Source organism: Bacillus rossius, chromosome 3 (assembly GCF_032445375.1).
Source record: "Bacillus rossius redtenbacheri isolate Brsri chromosome 3, Brsri_v3, whole genome shotgun sequence".
Lineage (NCBI taxonomy): Eukaryota > Metazoa > Arthropoda > Insecta > Phasmatodea > Bacillidae > Bacillus > Bacillus rossius.
In genome coordinates this window covers 7,327,491-7,337,131 of record NC_086332.1, presented here as the reverse complement: position 1 = coordinate 7,337,131, position 9,641 = coordinate 7,327,491, and positions in this window count along the sequence as shown.

The window sequence follows — 9,641 nt, the reverse complement described above, 5'->3', positions numbered from 1 at the left end:
AACGAACCATCAATCAATCTTCAACCTTTATCTGTTGCGTAAAAACCAATACCACTATAATATTTTACTTTATCTTCTTACTATCGTAATTATGTCCATGAGGTATTCTTCCGCAAATTACTGAAGTGACAAAAGTCACGCGTCCATAGCGAAATCTTTATGAAAATAATACCTTGTTATTGTTCTATCTCATACCCCGCGTTTTTTCCATTAAAATTAATAGTTTTTTCTTTTATTTAATTCATATTTTAAGATTTGTAAAATAAAAGACGTTATACAGAGTTTCTGTTCATTCTATCGATGTTGAACAAACTACTTAAATTTAAAGATTATTCTCCACTTTTTAGTTTATACCAAAAAAGGGTTTTCTCAGCTTTTTAAATTATTAGTAAACATTTAAGGCTTTAGGCCTACCTGGTATGATATAACGAAACAAATGGACTTAGTTATGGATTATTTGTTAAAGTAATTAGATAAACAAAAATTATTTTTTTTCACTTTTACATGAAGTACAAATTGTTTCATGCAATAAGCAATTAAGGAAAAAGTTTTTTTTTGGCAATGAGGTTTGAGCCACATCACAACACTAACTTGTATCACGTGACCAAGCACTTTCCCTATGCGCTAGTCACACGGCTATGAAGGGCTAGTTTTCTTGAGTATAATTAAAGTGTGATTATACTTTGCAATGACTATTTAAATTTGCAGAATGTATTCCATTAGATATATTATACTAACATTATATATTCCATTATAATACCAATAATATTATTATAGAATTTGTGTTCATAAACTTATTCAACTGTATTTTCCAAGTGTACTTATATATAAGTGAGGTTATGCCCCTGTACGTATAATTTAGTTGCATTATAAATTATAACGTTATTATTTAATAAATTAATAAATAATATATAATTCAGCATATTTATTGAGTTTCTTTATTAATTAAAATATATCTCGCATATTTTACTAATACTAAAAAATTAATTCCATACGCATGTTTATGTTGATAGTGAATAAAGAGTGTTTATTTAATTAATTTTGTTAGAATGGTTCCGTGTGTTGAATCAAAGATGAGTGTAACTTGTAACGCGCGTGCACAAGTGCACACACGTGTGTTTAGTGCGTAGAGGGCGCAGATGCGGCGGCAGCGCGCACGCAGTCGGGAGGGGGAAGCCTGAGATGTACATCAAGTTCTGTCCCTGCCCGATTACACCCGAACAATTCACCTTCGGCCAACCTCGGGTTCATTTGTATATATTTATATTTCTCTGTTTATTTTAATGTAGCTATACTTAGGGACTGGAAAAATTCGCAGTTTCAATGACCACTAGGATAGACTCCACGATTCTCTATGTACTCGGGCAACTATCACCTGGTCATTGGCTACCGACTCGGGACACCTGTTTACTGCGATTCTTATGATTCGATACTTCTTTTGTTGAGTGTTTGCCATTGACTCAGAGTCCTTCAGGTAAATTGCGGTCCAATCACTGACGCAGCATTAAGCTAAACGAGTTTGGATTCCAGCCTGTCTCTAAAGGAAACCGCGAATTTTTCCGGTCTCTAGCTATACTAACCTAACTAACCGTCCATAGTGTTTTAAAGTAGCTAACCTGACCGACCACTTTTAATATTTGAATTCGGTTTTTTTCCTGCGCAAAAAAAAAAATAAAACAAATCCCGAAGTTGGCCGAAGGTGAATAATTGTTCGGGTGTAATCGGGAATGGCGGAACTTGGTGTGCATCTTTAGGTCTCCCGTCGGGAAGTAGCGCGAGTACGGAACACGCGTGACCTGGCCTCGACCTCCTGGAAGGTCTCCCAGCCCCGAGACTCCAGGGGGGACAGCGCTGCAATCAGGACAGGAGAGGAGAGGAGAGACAGCTGCCTTCAGGAATGAAAGGGAGATTCTTCGCCCGCGGTGGAGTGAAACTTGGAGCACGAGAGGCGAGCCAGTGTTCGGCTCTGGGGGTTGAAGAACCCCCGCCGCGGTGTGCAAGGGAGGGGGGAGGGGGGAATCTGTTGAATTGTGATGTGAACGAGCCCTCTGCTGGAAGGGTGGCGAGGAGGAATATCGATTACCCCCACCCCGCCTCCCGATAGTTCTTGCGGCGTGCGGTCGGGATCAAAGGCGCTCTGGTAGAAGCTGCGGCGCGCGAAAAGGGGAGGGAGAGAGATTTCAGCCCGCCGGGCAGATATTGGGTTTGGTGTTGTTGTGGTTGACGTCTCTCTGATTGGCGGCAGCGGCACGGAGAGAAACCTCATTGCACGAAGTATTCTGTGCGCTGCAGGGGACCGGATGTCTTTGGGAGTCGTCCGCGCGTGCCGTCGAAACTATATACGCAGCAGCAAGTCTTGCATTGTGACGCGGCCCGACCAAACAGCTTGGTAGCATGAACAGGGGTCGGTCTTGTTTTTTCCGACGCAAGTGCGCCAGTGACGACGCACGAAGCGAACAAAGCATCGTGAGTGCGCGACCTCCAAGGACAGGTGTGTTTCCGAGGGCACCGCCCTCTGGTGCCGCAGTCTGCTCGTCACAAGGCCGAAGTTCCGCACCCCTGGTCGAGGCCTCGATCGCCGAGACCTGGTCGTGGGTTTCCCGGGGTAGCATTTTCCCCGTGTCGCGGGTTTCACTAGAGGAATAGGTAACCCTAACAAGGCAGGAAAGAACGGATGCGAGTGTGTCCAGAATTAGGTGCTCAGAGGACAGCGTAAAAACAACAGTTTGTTAACAGCAAGGTTCTAACAAACAAATAGCTAGGGACCGGAAAAATTCGCGGGTTCAATGACCTCTAGGATGAACTTTATAGTTCTACGTACACTCGGTCAAATGTCATCCTCTTATTGGCTGCTGTCTTGCGAAGGTGTCCCAATGTAGCAGCCTGTGATTCGACACACAGCTTCGGTTGAGTGTTTCTCACTGGCCCGGAGTCATCCAGGTGAGTTGCGAGCCAATAGCAGAGGCAGCACTGAGGTATAACTGTATGAATTTTAGGCTGTCGTGAAATGAATCCGCGAATTTTTCCGGTCTCTACAAATAGCGCATCTCCTTCTCGAACTGACATTGATCTTTTGAAGCGGCACCCCTGAGTGGTGGGCTTGCATACTCGTCGTGGACGGCTATATCACAGGCTAGAACAGAATAGTCTCGTACGTTTGGGGGGAACGATGGCTGACTTCCGTTTCCGGCGGATCGGCGCGCAACCGATGACGCCCGACCGTTTCCGAAGAAGCCCGACCACCGGCCGCAGCGTTCAAAGCCCGCGCGCGCTCTTGTGTTGCGCGGGTGGCATCAACAGACTGTTAGGGGCACTGTCGATTCTGAGTGTGTACGTAGGTACACACGTTACACCCGTATGCCCGACCTTATATCCCCGGGCAGTGGAGAGAGAACGGCGGGGCAGCGTGTGTTCAGACTGTCGACAACAATTAAGGAGGCAAACAAGGGGTCTTTGATTAGAAGCGGGAACTCGTTGCGGAAGATAAACCTGATCACCCCTCCTCCCCCCCCCAAACTCCCCTGCTGGGTTAATTAAGATCTCCAGGCGAAGAAGGGACGCTCTAAGGATTAAAACCACCTCGCAGCATCGGGTGAAATAGGAGATTGGGTCGTGAATAGGGGCCTCGGCGGAAGGAATTTCTTCTCGAGGCGCGAGACGGGATGAAAGTTCCACTCTCGCTGTCATTTGTAAGTCAATGCTGGATTATGAGTGCAGAACTAACTCTCTGCTCGCGTTCTTGCCACCTGCAAAATTCAAGGTACTATTTCACACATCCCTCTATACTTTAAACTTCCACTCACTGCATAACTTTAGAAAAGCTGATGGAAAATCAAGAATAACATTAGACTGTATTTGAATTCGTTTATCTTTAGCACGTGATGCCGGTATTAATTATGCAAGTTATGTGATTTTAAGTTCAAAGCCCGCTTACTCTCGTCGATGCAGTATGCTAATTGGCTACGACCAAGCTAAGTCCAACATCATCCAAGATCTTCCTCACCTCGTATCTCTATCGCCTAACTTATGGGCCAGTGAAAAAGCGGCACAAATATTCAAGTGCCTGGAGTTTATGCTGTGGTAAAAATCATCCCAAGTAATTTCTCAGTCCTTATCGACAATTAGAGACCGGCAAAATTCACGTTTTTATTTGGCGAATGGCAAGATTTCAAACCACTTGTACATTTGAATTTACTTTATTTTGACAATATTAAGGGTTATTTTACACAACCTGAAATACTAAATACCTATAACATATTAACAGAAAATGTTTTGTCGAATAACTTTCGTACCCAGATGAAAGGTAAAATGTAGCAGGGGTTAATGATCACGTAACACCGACTTACCATATACATGTTTGTGAAGTTAACCATGTACTCTCATACAATAATATAAGCTTTGCAGGTCCTTTTCTTAATATGCTAAAAAAATTCTCTTTCATTTATTGATAGGCTGAAATTCAAACACTTTTACTTTCGGCCTTATTCTGCTGTCAGCTCAAAGTTTGTCAAAAAACAACCTCAAGCTTTGACACCCTACACCGCCCAAAACATAAAATTCCGGGCAGGGGCCCAACTCTTCAAAAATGATCAGTCTGTCGTCCCGCACAACATACCAAAACGTTCTGAGGTGTTGTTTTGAATCATCAGCTACAAATTTAACTCTTTGAAGGGTGCGGGTCACCTCAACTAACCACCAATATGATACTGTTTTATGGGTGGTGGTTACTGTAGCTAACCACAAAAATAAAGTCGTTATGTGGGCGGTGGTTACTTCCTCTAACCACATTATTTTCGTGTGCTCCCTTTTACGGGTCGCGGCGATTCTCTCTAACCACACGTTGTAGTTGTCCTGCGACCCAACAGATGGCAGGAACAGTACCGCGCCACATTTATATGTCCTGTTTATTACTCGAGCCACCACTTTACTCAGACTCGCCATTGTTTCTTGCGTTGCTACGTATTATAGTGCTTTTTACTAGGAATTTTACTATTATATGTGTGGTAAGTGTTTGCTTTTATATTTAATGTGTTTATATAAATGTTTTAATAGTATTTGGGCACTTACAAATGTTCGTTTCTATTCCAGACAGCGTATTTGCATGTGGTTAGTGCTGCTAACCACTGCCCTCCCAGAACTTCAGCATAAATAACAGATCTAATATGCCTCGGCAAAAAGGTTTATCGGAGGATGAAATTTACCGTTTACTGTTTGAAGAAATACCTTCAGAAGAAGATAGTGTCATAGACTCCGATGACAGTTCATCTGATCCTACTTACATAAATAAGAATTTGAACAAAGAAAAAGTTTTCAACACAGTGTCAAGCAGCAGTGAATCTGAACAAAGTGACAGTGATGTGCCAAATGTTTCTAAAGTACTCTCTCGTACAGCTTCATCCAGCTTCGCAGTTACATGGACCCAAGATACTCGTGTTCTTCCAGTGCCTCCCTTCACAAAAGAAAGTGGTGTAGCAGCAAGAATAAAGAACAAAGCAAATATCAAGCCATTGGACCTCTTTTGTGAGTATTTTGATGAAACGCTTATCAACCATATTGTATTTCAGACAAACCTTTATGCTACCCAAACAGGAAAACAATTTGTCCCTACTGATGCATGTGAAATCAGGACATTTATTGGGATAAATTTATACATGGGCATAACCAAAAAACCAAGCTATAGAGACTATTGGAGTTCTGAACCTGACCTCGGTGAGAATTACATTTCTAAACTAATGACTGTGAAAAGATTTAGCTTCCTTTTGAGCCATCTGCATCTAAATGACAACACCGTAGCTCCAGACAGAAATAGTGTAAGCTATGACAAATTATACAAGCTTCGGCCTTTGCTGGATCATCTTTCGAAAAAATTTTTTGAATGTTACCAACCTCACCAGAAACTGGCAGTTGATGAGTCGATGGTAAAGTTCAAGGGGCGGTCGTCCCTCAAGCAGTATATGCGAGATAAGCCTATAAAACGGGGCTATAAGTCATGGATGTTGTGCGATGAGTCATCCTACAATTTGAAGTTTGACATTTACACAGGAAAGACATTAGGGGCAACAGAAGTAGGGTTAGGTGCAAAAGTTGTTCAAAATTTGTTAAGTGGTCTCGAAGGTTGTCATCACATTGTTTTCATGGACAATTATTTTTCTTCTTATGATCTGTTCAGCAACCTGAAGTCAAAAAGTGAAATATATGCGTGTGGAACAATAAACCCTAGAAGAAAACACCTACCTGCACTGAAGGATGAGAAACAACTTGAAAGGGGTGAATTTGATTGTCGTGTTAGTGAAGATGGAGTGGCTGTGTACAGATGGAAGGACAACAAGGCAGTGAACTTGATTTCAACATGCCATGATCCACTGGATGTTTCTTCTGTCAACCGCAAAATGAAAGATGGAACTGTAACAACCATCAAGTGCCCTCAGGTTTTGAAAGACTACAACTCACACATGAATTTTGTCGATAACTTTGATAGACTCAAATCAGATTATGCGATCAACAGGAAAAGTAAGAAGTGGTGGATGAGGTTGTTTTTTCATTTCATCGACTGTTGTGTTACGAACGCATTTATAATGCACAAGGAACTTCCTGTAGAACAATTTACAAACAAAGATTTTCGTCGGGAGGTTTACAAAGGGTTGCTAGCTCCAAGAATAGTTGCTGTGATAGCATCCACTCCATCTGGAAGCAAAGGAATGTCTCCAGTCGCAATCAAGACACATAAACCATTTGTAGACAAGAGTATTCGCCATGAAAGCAGCGGGCACCAACCGGTTCATTCAACATCAAGGAGATGTGCAGTCTGCAGTTCTAGGAAGAAACCAGTTCGTACTGTGTGGATGTGCACTGTATGTAAAGTGCCCCTATGCCTTAGAGCAGGAAAGGAATGTTTTAGAAGTTATCACAGTAAATAGCTTAACTGTTATGGAAGGATAAAGTTACTTGGAAAAGTGTTGGTTATAAACAAAACATTACTGTACTGTTTGTTACATTTGATTGCCTAGTGGGGCTGTGGTTAGTTGTCTAACCACTTTTCATGATCATAGATTATGATTGTTTACAAGTTATTTTAAGAATGTTTCACAGTAGTATACATAAAAAGTAATAAATATTTAAATATAAGTCAGTTTAAATTAATTCGTGAATTTTTTTTTCTCTGCCCCTGTCAGGTATTTTTTTGCTCGCCATTTCCGCCCTTCACAGGTATTTTTTCGATCAAAATTTCTGCCCTTCAAAGAGACTGCCACTGACATGTAAATTTCAAGCCATATGGAAACTGTTCCTCGCCACTTCCTTCACAAAGGTGAGGATCCCCCTCTGCTGCAAGAGGTCGGATCCCTCGCTACAGTTCCCGGTAGTCATCAGCAGGTGTGGAGTGTCTGCAGGAGGATGCTGAGAGTGTCTGTAGGTGGATGCTGAGGTTGTCTGCAGGTGGATGCTGAGAGTGTCTGCAGGTGGATGCTGCGGCGAGCTGAGGGTGTCTGCAGGTGGATGCTGAGCGTGTCTGCCCGCAGTGTGCAACGTGACGCTGGACTCGCGGTCGCTGGCGGCCCGCTCGGGCAAGACGTTCGGCCAGATCAAGTCGCCGGCCGTGCAGGGCCCCGCCTTCTGCTGGTACGTGCTGCGACCCGACGGACACCAGCGCGTCGAGGTGCAGCTGTACCGCCTTGTCAGCGTGGGCCGCTTCAACGGCACCAGGTCAGCTCCTGCTCCCGGCTCGCATTCGCCGCGTGTCTGGCGTCAGCTCTGGGTCTTGGCCCTGTGTGCTGGGCAGACGTTGGCCTCATATCTGGCTATAGCTATGGGTGTACGTTGGCCCTATGTTAGGTTATAGTGCTGGACAGACGTTGGTCTCATATTTGGCTATAACTATGGGTGTACGTTGGCCCTATGTTAGGTAATAGTGCTGGACAGACGTTGGTCTCATATTTGGCTATAACTATGGGTGTACGTTGGCCCTATGTTAGGTAATAGTGCTGGACAGACGTTGGCCTCATATCTGGCTATAGCTATGGGTGTACGTTGGCCCTATGTTAGGTAATAGTGCTGGACAGACGTTGGTCTCATATCTGGCTATAGCTATGGGTGTACGTTGGCCCTATGTTAGGTAATAGTGCTGGACAGACGTTGGTCTCATATCTGGCTATAGCTATGGGTGTACGTTGGCCCTATGTTAGGTAATAGTGCTGGACAGACGTTGGTCTCATATCTGGCTATAGCTATGGGTGTACGTTGGCCCTATGTTAGGTAATAGTGCTGGACAGACGTTGGTCTCATATCTGGCTATAGCTATGGGTGTACGTTGGCCCTATGTTAGGTAATAGTGCTGGACAGACGTTGGTCTCATATCTGGCTATAGCTATGGGTGTACGTTGGCCCTATGTTAGGTAATAGTGCTGGACAGACGTTGGCCTCATATCTGGCTATAGCTATGGGTGTACGTTGGCCCTATGTTAGGTAATAGTGCTGGACAGACGTTGGTCTCATATCTGGCTATAGCTATGGGTGTACGTTGGCCCTATGTTAGGTAATAGTGATGGACAGACATTGGCTTCATATTTGGCTATAACTATGGGTGTACATTGGCCTTATGTAAGGTAATAGTGCTGGACAGACGTTGGCTTCATATTTGGCTATAGCTATGGGCGAAGTAGCTTGGTTTCTGGGTTGTAGCTGCGTCCTTGGCGAATAATTCACCTTGGCGATAATTCACCTTGGCGATAATTCACCTTGGCGAATAGGTGAATTATTCGCCAAGGACGCGACTACAACCCGGAAACCAAGCAACTTCAGACAATGGCCGTGAAAGCCTGCGAACATTAAAACTATGGGTGTGCATTGGCCCTAAGTTATGCTATAGTTCTAGGAATAAGTTGGATTCATATTTGGCTATAGCTATGGGTGTATGTTGGCCCTATGTTAGGCAGACATTGGCCTCATATTTGGCTATAGTGCTGAATAGAAGTTGGTTTCATGTTTCGGTTTATCTGTGTCCAATATTAACTACAGTATCAAACCTTTTTTTATTATATTTAGAGGCTGAACAATATGTACAGCATGATGTGTATTCTTCGTACAGTACCCTGCCAAACTCTCGTTAACTAGTTATAAATGGCCACATCTTGCAAGTTCAAAGTTATAGCTGTGCTAATACAATAGCAGTTACGTACTGTTATTTTATTAACTTCCCTCCGAGCTTATTTAGTTTGCGTTAAAAATTATGCAGCGCCTTGTTTTGTCAATGTTGCCAACGTATTTCTAACTGAATCATATTTGTCTCAGTGGTCACGAGACCTACATGGGACGAGCTTCAGGGAACAATTAATGGCTGGATTGGAGTTTTTCCAAACTGAAAATTTTTCTTGTTACCAATCGAGACTGAGTACTGCATGTTCCTTTCACTTGCGCGCCAGGGAGGCAATTGCAAGTACCCTTCAAATCGCCTTGGCAGGTCAGTGTCATTTCTATATTCAATGTCTGCGTTACCTGGGATTACCAAACTTAGCAATAGAAAAAAAAAAGGGCTCAATCATTATTTCATGCAGCGATATCTTAAACTAACTAACCGCATTTTTTTTTTTTTTTTACAAAGCTGAGCTTCTACATAAAGCTGGAATGGTGTATTATATATTTGCAAC